The following is a 9,595-nucleotide window of genomic DNA, read 5'->3' on the forward strand; positions in this document are numbered from 1 at the left end:
TGCATAGTCGATATAAAAAAGTGGATGAGTAGCAATTTTTTATTACTGAACTCGGACAAAACTGAGGTGTTACTTATCGGACCGAAAACCGTCCTACGTAACAACCAAGAATACTGCTTAACTATTGATGGATGTTCCATAAAACCCTGATCTTCAGCTAAGAATCTTGGCTTTATATTCGATAGTACTCTGTCATTTGAGAACCAGGTCGCCAACACCTGTAAGATTGCGTTTTCCATCTTAAAAATATATCTAAATTACGTCATATGCTGTCATCATCAGATGCGGAGAAGCTTATACATGCCTTTATGACATCAAGACTAGATTACTGTAATGCACTATTAGGTGGTTGCCCTGCAGGCCTATTACAAAAACTCCAACTGGTCCAAAATGCGGCAGCTCGAGTTCTTACACGTACAAAAAAGTATGAGCATATTAGCCCGGTTCTGTCAACCTTGCACTGGTTACCTATAAAGCATCGCATAAATTTTAAAATCTTGCTTATTACCTATAAAGCCTTGCATGGTTTAGCTCCTCACTACTTGAGAGAACTTCTTACGTATTATAGTCCATCACGTGCACTACGCTCTCAGGCGTCAGGTCAGTTGGTAATACCTAGAATTTCAAAATCAAGTGCAGGCGGCAGATCGTTTTCTTATCTAGCGCCTAAACTTTGGAACAGTCTTCCCAGCAATATCCGGGAGGCGGACACACTCTGTCAGTTTAAATCTAGACTAAAGACGCATCTTTTTAATCTTGCATACACTACATTATCATAATATATGTATTTCAAAGATCTAGGCTGCACTAGTTAGATCAACCGGAACCAGGGACACTTCCAATAACAACTGATGCATTTGTTGCATCAAAGAGTGCAGAACAGTACTCTACTCTCAGCCAGTCTTGTCTCATTGTTCCAAGGTTACAAGAGCGGAGCGGGCAGGGTGCAATCCATTCCTAGACCTGACAAATGCTGGACGAAGGAAGTGACGTCCCTACAAAACTTCAGCCACTATTAGATTATTAATGATAATTTTAAATCATTTTTTTTTTATTTTGCCTTGTTGTGCAAGCACTGTTGAGCTTGTGCAGAGGCAGCAGTTTTTGCCAGAGGGGAACTGGAATCCCCTGGTTAGGCCTGGTTTCCCTCCGAGGTTTTTTTTCTCCTCCAATGGAGTTTTGGGTTCCTCGCCACCGTTTGCATACTGTTTTGCACTGTTTTGCCTGGCCGGGGGGGCTGCTAGAATTTGGTAGTCTTATTTAATTAACACTGCATATAGGAATTTATTGTGTGTCTGATATTTGACCTGTGTTTTGAATTCCATAACCTTTTATGTTTTACTTATAGTCATTTTTTCTTGTACAGCTGCTTTGTAACAATGAAAATTGTAAAAAGCGCTATATAAATAAAGCTGACTTGACTTGACTTGATACGCAACTTTATATTTCCTCGAAGCCTCACGAAACACAGCAATTCCATCGAATAGTGGAATGCATAGTCGATATAAAAAAGTGGATGAGTAGCAATTTTTTATTACTGAACTCGGACAAAACTGAAGTGCTACTTATCGGACCGAAAACCGCCCTACGTAACAACCAAGAATACTGCTTAACTATTGATGGATGTTCCATAAAACCCTCATCTTCAGCTAAGAATCTTGGCTTTATATTCGATAGAACTCTGTCATTTGAGAACCAGGTCGCCAACACCTGTAAGATTGCGTTTTTCCATCTTAAAAATATATCTAAATTACGTCATATGCTCTCATCATCAGATGCGGAGAAGCTTATACATGCCTTTATGACATCAAGACTAGATTACTGTAATGCACTATTAGGTGGTTGCCCTGCAGGCCTATTACAAAAACTCCAACTGGTCCAAAATGCGGCAGCTCGAGTTCTTACACGTACAAAAAAGCATGAGCATAGTAGCCCGGTTCTGTCAACCTTGCACTGGTTACCTATAAAGCATCGCATAAATTTTAAAATCTTGCTTATTACCTATAAAGCCTTGCATGGTTTAGCTCCTCACTACTTGAGAGAACTTCTTACGTATTATAGTCCATCACGTGCACTACGCTCTCAGGCGTCAGGTCAGTTGGTAATACCTAGAATTTCAAAATCAAGTGCAGGCGGCAGATCCTTTTCTTATCTAGCGCCTAAACTTTGGAACAGTCTTCCCTGCACTGTCCGGGAGGCGGACACACTCTGTCAGTTTAAATCTAGACTAAAGACGCATCTTTTTAATCTTGCATACACTACATTATCATAATATATGTATTTCAAAGATCTCGGCTGCACTAGTTAGATCAACCGGAACCAGGGACACTTCCAATAACAACTGATGCATTTGTTGCATCAAAGAGTGCAGAACAGTACTCTACTCTCAGCCAGTCTTGTCTCATTGTTCCAAGGTTACAAGAGCGGAGGGGGCAGGGCGCAATCCATTCCTAGACCTGACAAATGCTGGACGAAGGAAGTGACGTCCCTACAAAACCTCAGCCACTATTAGATTATTAATGATAATTTTAAATCTAACTTTTTTATTTTGCCTTGTTGTGCGCGCACTGTTGAGCTTGTGCAGAGGCTGCAGTTTTTGCCAGAGGGGAAGTTGAATCCCCTGGTTAGGCCTGGTTTCCCTCCGAGGTTTTTTTTCTCCTCCAATGGAGTTTTGGGTTCCTCGCCACCGTTTGCATACTGTTTTGCACTGTTTTGCCTAGCCGGGGGGGCTGCTAGAATTTGGTAGTCTTATTTAATTAACACTGCATATAGGAATTTATTGTGTGTCTGATATTTGACCTGTGTTTTGAATTCCATAACCTTTTATGTTTTACTTAGTCATTTTTTCTTGTACAGCTGCTTTGTAACAATGAAAATTGTAAAAAGCGCTATATAAATAAAGCTGACTTGACTTGACTTGTTGCCTCCCTTGAGCCAAAGGTCGTAACAGTAGCATCGTATGGCAGCAAATTGTCAAGCGATATTTTGAGTCTAGCAAACTGCCGTGGGTCTTCCACTGTATAATCGGGTATGGAAGGGTTCGGACCTCTGTAAATGCGCTCTCTGGTAGGAGGAGAATGAGAGTGCTGAACAAAGTCTCTTGGACGATAATGATACCTTGGGTGGTAATCAGTTTGTTCTCTAAATCTGAAGTCAGCTGCAGGGGAACGATGACGTATTTGTGAATGTGGTGGGATGTGTTCCCTGGTCATGAGCATAGCTCAGGCTATGTGCAGCATGTATACTTAACTTGTGTTGAGGTTGCGATGTACAAGGCTAAGTTGGTTGATCTTGCACATACCTGTTCTTTGGTGTGAACTGTAGTCTCATTTCTGAAAATTCACCTGAGAATTTAATCAACATCTCGCCTTTCCATCATCTATAACTGGTTTTGCAGTGCCTTCAGAAAATCAATTACTCATTTGAGCTACTGGTGACTTGCTCATACGTGGAGTGGGAACAGGAGTATGTTCCTTAGCTGTCTTTGTTAATGGTCGAGTGCAAGGTAAAGGCACAGGACGCAGTGATGAGTCTGATTCATCCATTACGGAGCTGCATTTCATGTCCTCAATGGTGTTATGCAGTCGTCTGTTCTCTTCTCGTAGCTGCCAAAATCATCTTTTGAGCATCTCTGTCTCCATACTGATCTCCAGTATCCTCAGTAACATCACCTTGGTTACCCAGATAGCCTTTACATTTGGCCCAGATCTGTTTTAAGCCCCTTGCCTCCGTTTCTAGCTCAGAGACGTTTTCTGATTGTGAACCAGATCCGTGCCAGATAGAGGTTTCAGCTTAAACATTCTAACTGCAATCAGTTCAGTATTTATATCGGTTTACGGATCTGGCCCAGATAATTTTTCCCATAGGTAACCGAAAGACATTAGTTGTGTCTGACACTGGTTTGGTCCAGATCTGCAATATGATTCTGAGCCGATACTGTTTTCACATAGGCTTCCTTATGTGGACCACATCCGAAAAACTTTTCTCAAACTGTGTGAAGAACTCCGTGGAATAAACATTTTCAAAACAACATGGTTACCTGTCTGCATATATTTTTTTCTATCTAGAGCATGAGATAAATCCATTGTCATTAAGCTGAGCAATATTATCAGTGTTTAAAAATACAGCAACAGCATTTTGTGATGCAGGTCCATCACGGCACAGGTCCGTTTTAGGTCCGTTTTACGACAGCGCTAAAAGTGCCAAGTGAACGTTGGTTCTCGCTTTACTGTCGTCTTGCCGATACGGCCCACATCCGTAATACGGACTTCAGCCAGAAGCGCCAAAAAAATTCAGCAAACTGTCGACGCCGATTTCTCTCATTCTGAATCTGAACCCTCGGAAATTCAAACCGACCAGCTATACCACAAGTAAGTTTTTATGTGTTTATTCTATGTGTTGATTATGTACATCTATATGTATGTATTTATTCTAATTTACTGCCTACTTAAATGTGCAAGTGAAATGCTGTTTGCTTTGTAGATAGGCTGTTATTTGCGCACCACAGTCGGTGTTAGCCATTTGATGTTAAAGCCGCATCTGCTATAGTGCTACTACGCTAGCATATACAAATATGAGTGTTGCACAGAATAAACCTAATTATAGGATAACCTTATAAACTTTTTAATAATATATATTTGCGCTAATGTGCTGAATTTTAAAAGGTAGTCTTATGCCGTTATAGCGCTGAGAATTGCAGCCAGACATTCATGAAAATGACATGCAACATTGTGTGCTTAATTTTACACTTTGACTTAGTCATTTTTAAAACACTCGCTTTGATTGTATGCTGCCAGCTAGCCATCATCTAACAGTGTCAGTCCACAACCTGCAGCTTATGTAGATCTATAACCGCTTCGTTGCACTAGCAGAAGAAAAACCTCGACGCGATCCTCACCTGCTAGTGCAACGAGGCGGCCATAGCCTACGTGTAGCTGCAGATTGTGTCATCAGTGACTATAGGCGCTTTAAGTTACATGGACATTAACAATCAGATTAATCATTAAACTGATTAATATCAGAACGCTGAATACTCCGGTTTACATGCAACTTGAACCTAAAAAAATTGGATTTCGTGATGACGGCATTCACCCTCAAGTCTGCGTATTCTTTTTAAATGAGGAGAGTCGACCCCGTAGTAAAATTAGGTATTTTATTTACCCAAATAATCATATGAATAAAGCTCTGGGTCACAGCTGTCCCTGTTTAAACAATTATATGAAAGTCTTATGTCCAGGCACTCTGTGACTGCTCGCTCTTGACCCCCACATTTATACACAGTGATACAAATCTCCCGCGTCAGGACAGGGTCCTCCTTGAATTCCGATTTTTCTACTATTTATACATAGTTATCACATATGTGAGGTGCATAAGGCACCTCACTCACTCTAAAAGGTATCTCCTTATTAGAGTCCTTATGACTGCTTGTGGCAGCCAAACACTCTGCAGCAGTTATGCTCTGTTGCACACTCTGACCCATCTCCCTCGCATACCAGAGCAGGAGGTATGTGAGATAAACATGCCTCTACTCCTAAACATTTTATATATGAATAAGCAGCAAGCATAAATGATTATAAGTAATATTGATGAAACATAGATGATTATGCCCTTCACATTTGATATCATGCTTTGTCATTGTCCTCATTGGGTAGCTTAGACCTATTTTTCCTTTTTCCTACAGACATAGGCTACACTATATTGCTCACAGCACTAGATCAATCAGTCACACAATGAAACATGGCTTCTCAAAAATCACCAGCCCTACCCTAGTACAATACTACGGCCATTAAGTAGTCTGCAGTTTAGTTAGTATATTTAGGCTGGCCCAGACGATCTTTATTTTTGATAAACCAGACACATTTTCCAGTCACATAATAAATAAAATTAAGTAAGACAACAATTTACAACATACCTTCCATTCCTTTTTCAGATGCTGAAAACATGATGCAAACTGTTGAGACGAAGGTATAATACTCAGATTTTCATTCCATTCCAAATTCCATACTTTTTTTAATTATTATTTACAGTTGAGAGTTACCTAAATTAAAAAAATGAATAGACGCAAGACACCTGTTTCCAGTTCAGCGTTGAGGAGAAGAGCCAGGGTGGACCTTAATAGAAGGTTAACTGATATCGGCCAGGAAACACCTGCAGCCACACTTCCTCCCAGATATATTGGGTCTCCAACAAATGATGTTGCAGAACCTGAAAATGAAATCATGGAAGAAAATCTTGGATTAGATCCAATGGCAGCTGTTGGGTCTGACCCAGAGAAAAGATCTTATTATCATGATGATAGTGATGTAGAAGAAATATCTGACTGGGAGGAACCGGAAGAAATCGCCTTTCCAACTGGGCATTAACATATGGTATTTCCCATATTGCACTTTCGGCTCTCTTGGCAATATTAACGGTCCACCACCATGACTTGCCAAAAGATGCACAAACTCTTCTTAACACAAGAAGAGATTATTCTGTTAGGGAGCTCTGCGGTGGCCTATACCACTACATTGGCATTATTGAGGCGTTAAAACATACCCTTTCCCAGTGGAAAGACAAGCTTGTCGATGGATGTTGTTTACAACTTCAAATGTCAGTGGATGGCCTGCCACTTTTTAAAAGTTCAGGTCTTCAGTTGTGGCCCATTTTAGGTAGGTTGGTTGGAGTACCCATGAAAGAACCTGTAGTCATCGGGATGTACTCAGGTATGAAGAAACCTGACTCATCAAAAATGTTTCTCACAGATTTGGCAAATGAGCTTTCAAAATTACAGGAGGGGTTTACATTTGAGGGGAAAAGGCTCATTTTAAAAGTTCATTCAATGATCTGTGACGCACCGGCAAAATCCTTTGTGAAAGTCACAAAGGCTTTTAACGGTTACTATGGCTGTGACAAGTGTATTCAGAGTGGGGTGTACCTCAACCACCGCATGACATACCCCCTCCTGAATAGCCAGACACGGTCTGATGAGGCATTTGCCAGGCAGGAAGATGAGGACCACCACCATGGCCCTCATGCCTTCACAAATGTAAATTTTGGTTTGGTGTCCCAAGTCCCACTGGACTACATGCACCTGGTGTGCTTGGGGGTTGTAAGGCGCCTCATCTTTCTGTGGATGAAAGGTCCTCTTACTGTCCGTGTACCAGGGAGAGACGTGGACAGAATATCCAGAAATCTTCTAAGCTTAAGACCCCACATTCCTTCGGAATTTGCTAGAAGGCCAAGAGCACTGAACGAAGTGGATAGGTGGAAGGCGACGGAGTTCCGTCAGTTTCTATTATACACAGGGCCGGTGGTGTTGCGTGAGGTGTTAAGACCTGATCTATATGCAAACTTCCTGCTGCTTTCGACACCCATGGCAATGCTGGTCTCCCCTTTCTTTGCCAGAAAGCACAACGAATATGCCAACAGCCTCCTTCATGCTTTTGTGGAACATTTTGCAAGCCTGTATGGAAATGATCAGCTAGTGTACAATGTGCATGGGTTGACCCATCTTGCACAGGATGCAAAACATTTTGGCAATCTGGATGTTATATCATCCTTTCCCTACGAAAATTATTTGCAAAAACTCAAGGGTTTTGTACGCAAACCCTCAAATCCCCTGGCCCAAATAATCAGACGCCTGTCCGAGGGATTAAATGGTGGTGTTACAAGTGACCAACCCATCAAATTGTGCAAAGAACATGCCCGAGGCCCTGTACCAGTACCAAACTTGATCTGTCACCAGTATGACGAACTGATATCAGAGAGGTTCACCATGACCACAACATGTCAGAACAACACATTTCTGGTGGGCAAAAATGTGTGTCAAATAATGAATATAATTGACTGTCACGGTGATGTCACAGTTGCCTACAGACAGTACGGGACAGTTGAAAATTTTTTTACCTATCCTTTTAATTCAGAAATCCTAAACATTGTGATCCCAGCTGACCTAGGCCATGAGATAAAATTCTCCAAACTGTCATCTTTCACACAAAAATGCATGGCTGTCCCTTTCAATGAGGCAATGGTGGTTATACCATTGTTTCATATGAAGGACTAGACTTTATTTTTGAAAATCATAATCAGTTCAGTTATGTAAGTTTTTTAAAAAATCATCTTTTATTTTTTTATTTTTTACACAATGATTTTTAACAGACATTTTGTGGAGTCATTTTCCTTGACGACGACACAACAGAAGTTGTGCCGAGGTCATGGGTTAAAGATGACGAATGCTTTTGGCCAACATTCATTTCCGAGGAAAAAACCCAAGAGGCATGAAATGCCAGGCCCTGGCTGGAAAAGCTTCAAAATAAGAACACTCTTTGAAAAAGGTAAATAAACAAGCAAACAGGGCAATTCTGTGTATTTTCATGTTAGGAAACAGTTATGCCATACTTACTTTGTTCTTAAATATCTCCATATCTGTCTCTCTTAATTTTTTTTATAAAAGTATATGACTTCAGTCAGGCAAGGCAAAAGCTGAAGGACTACAATAAAAATGGAACGGCAGTCCTGCAATCAGAGGATGAGGGCTCAACTGCAAAAAGGAGAAGAAAAGCGACACAGTATGTACATTATAGATAATTGTTGTATTACTGAAAAAGCTATGGCTGGGGCTGGGTTTGGGGTACAAGTCTGTAGTATCAAAATGACACCTCAAAGCAATATCTTAAAAAAATATCTTAAATGTTCATGCCTGCCCATTGAATGATGCTATTGCCTTGTCATTACAATTTGACCTATGTCTTCACTAGATACGCAGGATTTGAAAACGGCAGTACTGACTCTGAAACTGAGAAGACTCCAAAAAGAAGACCAGAGTCTCGGCCTCTCCCTATTAGTGCTACCCTTCCTAGGCTCCCTCCACCCCCCCTCTGTAAGTTTTGATTTGCTTTCCAACTTCAACAATGCACAGTCCAGTGATTTGTACCACTGCAATATGTTGATTCACGGTTATCCCTTTATCCAAAAGCGGACTTCGCAGTGGACATGGGTCAGGAGTCTCTGGACAACACAGGACAGAAAAACATAGGACAACAAACCTATACAGACATAAGCTGGAATGTGAGGAGGGAGTCAGACCCCTTTAATGGTAGGAATCATACTCTGTAGCAAAATTACAATACAAATGAAAGTACAAAGGTAATGTTCTGTCCTTTTCCTTTCTCTCCTTGTCCGACAATCTGCCTCTCTTGTTATCATTTTCCGTCAATGGTATCTAGTAATCAATAGCTCAGCGCAGTCAACAACACCACCACCACCTCAATACTTGAGTCCAGTGTCTGACATCAATATGGGCTTCCCCTATTCACATGGTGACTTTTTCATACACATTTTCAAGTACATGTGTACAATAAATATCCTGTATATATATACTTATTTTTTCTTGTTTTCTGATTTTAACATTTACATACATACCTTTCCTCAATTAGCCAGCTGTGGTGGAGAGCCTGGAGGTCACCTCCTCTTCAAGCCAACCTTCAGAGTTGGCCATGAAACAGGGTCAATTCTTTGCACACATAAGAAAAAAAAGAGTGTACTTATTCATTCACAGTGTTAACAATGTTTACAACATATATATATGAGTGATAGTATGCAGCTGTGGGTTGAT

The 9,595-nt window shown here is 40.8% G+C and overlaps 1 long non-coding RNA gene across 1 annotated transcript; it reads left to right on the forward strand.

Annotated features, from left to right (window-relative positions):
- Positions 1-8,788: 8,788 nt before the first annotated feature.
- LOC306907999 lies at positions 8,789-9,314 on the forward strand. Its single transcript, XR_013787964.1, has 3 exons — positions 8,789-8,860; positions 8,957-9,076; positions 9,207-9,314. It is a non-coding gene; the product is annotated as an uncharacterized lncRNA (long non-coding RNA).
- The last annotated feature ends 281 nt before the right edge of the window (positions 9,315-9,595 follow it).

The sequence above is a fragment of the Barbatula barbatula genome (assembly GCF_947034865.1).
Source record: "Barbatula barbatula genome assembly, chromosome: 18".
NCBI lineage: Eukaryota > Metazoa > Chordata > Actinopteri > Cypriniformes > Nemacheilidae > Barbatula > Barbatula barbatula.